Source organism: Phytophthora infestans, genomic scaffold (genome assembly GCF_000142945.1).
Source record: "Phytophthora infestans T30-4 supercont1.136 genomic scaffold, whole genome shotgun sequence".
In the NCBI taxonomy this organism is placed as follows: domain Eukaryota; phylum Oomycota; class Peronosporomycetes; order Peronosporales; family Peronosporaceae; genus Phytophthora; species Phytophthora infestans.
The window spans coordinates 175,185-177,854 of record NW_003303623.1 but is presented as its reverse complement, the minus strand read 5'-3'; positions in this window follow the sequence as shown (position 1 = coordinate 177,854).

The window sequence follows — 2,670 nt, the reverse complement described above, 5'->3', positions numbered from 1 at the left end:
CAAAGGCTGGGTTGGGTGCTAGCCGAAGTGTGTGCGACGCGCTAGTCCGGTAAAGAAGAGCGTACGGCGGTGCGGTTTTGTGTGGTTGCGTGTGTACTCGTTGAGAATGCAGTTTTCGCGATGCGGTGCGGTGGTTATCTTGTCGTGCTTCTCCTACAGCTCAGTTGGGTAGAGCGTGCGGCTGTTAACCTCAAGGTCGCTGGTTCAAACCCAGCTGGGAGAGCTTCTTTTGCACCACCAAACTACTGTCGCCGACTTGCTTCTTTTGCTTGTCTACGCTTCTCACGGTGCTCTTCCGACCACTGCATCGCTGTCACACCACCTCGCAGCTATTCGCCACCCACCGCCACCATGTTTTGCTGCCTACAGTGTTTTATTTCGTCAGCTCACTTACTGCCTGCTGCTACCGCCTGACGGTAGTGTGCTGTTTTGTGCTGAACCTCTTGACTCTCTTTGACTGGCTGGATGGCTATGCTTTCCGATTGCTATTTGACTACTGTTAGCTCCGCCGGAACAACTAGCCCATCCACTGTGGTCGCGCTAGATCCACTGCCCAGTGTCAAGGCCACTGCCAGACTCGAAGCAGCGACCTGGACGGGGTCGCTTTGGCGGACCCCTTTTGTGCTTTCGAGAGCGTGCTAGTGACCTGTGCTGATGCGGCATGCATGATAGATTCGCGGTAGATCGTTTGGCAGCGTGCATTTATCGCTGGCGCGCGTCCAACTTTCTTGTCAGTTTGAATTGTGTTGGACATGTTCAAAGGCTGGGTGGGTGCTAGCCGAAGTGTGTGCGAGGCGCTAGCGGATAAGAGGGCGTACGGCGGTGCGGTTTTGTGTGGTTGCGTGTGTACTCGTTGAGAATGCAGTTTTCGCGATGCGGTGCGGTGGTTAGCTTGTCGTGCTTCTCCTATAGCTCAGTTGGTAGAGCGTGCGGCTGTTAACCTCAAGGTCGCTGATTCAAACCCAGCTGGGAGAGCTTCTTTTGCACCACCAAACTACTGTCGCCGACTTGCTTCTTTTGCTTGTCTACGCTTCTCACGTGCTCTTCCGACCACTGCATCGCTGTCACACCACCTCGCAGCTATTCGCCACCCACCGCCACCATGTTTTGCTGCCTACAGTGTTTTATTTCGTCAGCTCACTTACTGCCTGCTGCTACCGTCTGACGGTAGTGTGCTGTTTTGTGCTGAACCTCTTGACTCTCTTTGACTGGCTGGATGGCTATGCTTTCCGATTGCTATTTGACTACTGTTAGCTCCGCCGGAACAGTGAGCCCATCCACTGTGGTCGCGCTAGATCCACTGCCCAGTGTCAAGGCCACTGCCAGACTCGAAGCAGCGACCTGGACGGGGTCGCTTTGGCGGACCCCTTTTGTGCTTTCGAGAGCGTGCTAGTGACCTGTGCTGATGCGGCACGCATGATAGATTCGCGGTAGATCGTTTGGCAGAGTGCATTTATCGCTGGCGCGCGTCCAACTTTCTTGTCAGTTTGAATTGTGTTGGACATGTTTCAAGGGCTGGGGTGGGTGCTAGCCGAAGTGTGTGCGAGGCGCTAGCCGGTAAGAGGGCGTACGGCGGTGCGGTTTTGTGTGGTTGCGTGTGTACTCGTTGAAAATGCAGTTTTCGCAATGCGGTGCGGTGGTTAGCTTGTCGTGCTTTTCCTATAGCTCAGTTGGTAGAGCGTGCGGCTGTTAACCTCAAGGTCGCTGGTTCAAACCCAGCTGGGAGAGCTTCTTTTGCACCACCAAACTACTGTCGCCGACTTGCTTCTTTTGCTTGTCTACGCTTCCCACGTGCTCTTCCGACCACTGCATCGCTGTCACACCACCTCGCAGCTATTCGCCACCCACCGCCACCATGTTTTGCTGCCTACAGTGTTTTATTTCGTCAGCTCACTTACTGCCTGCTGCTACCGCCTGACGGTAGTGTGCTGTTTTGTGCTGAACCTCTTGACTCTCTTTGACTGGCTGGATGGCTATGCTTTCCGATTGTTTTTTGACTACTGTTAGCTCCGCCGGAACAGTGAGCCCATCCACTGTGGTCGCGCTAGATCCACTGCCCAGTGTCAAGGCCCTGCAGGCTCGAAGCAGCGACCTGGACGGGGTCGCTTTGGCGGGCCCCTTTTGTGCTTTCGAGAGCGTGCTAGTGACCTGTGCTGGACGGCACGCATGATAGATTCGCGGTAGATCGTTTGGCAGAGTGCATTTATCGCTGGCGCGCGTCCAACTTTCTTGTCAGTTTGAATTGTGTTGGACATGTTCAAAGGCTGGGTGGGTGCTAGCCGAAGTGTGTGCGAGGCGCTAGCCGGTAAGAGGGCGTACGGCGGTGCGGATTTTGTGCTTGCGTGTGTACTCGTGAAAATGCAGTTTTCGCGATGCGGTGCGGTGGTTAGCTTGTCGTGCTTCTCCTATAGCTCAGTTGGTAGAGCGTGCGGCTGTTAAGCTCAAGGTCGCTGGTTCAAATCCAGCTGGGAGAGCTTCTTTTGCACCACCAAACTACTGTCGCCGACTTGCTTCTTTTTGCTTGTCTACGCTTCCACGTGCTCTTCCGACCACTGCATCGCTGTCACACCACCTCGCAGCTATTCGCCACCCACCGCCACCATGTTTTGCTGCCTACAGTGTTTTATTTCGTCAGCTCACTTACTGCCTGCTGCTACCGCCTGACGGTAG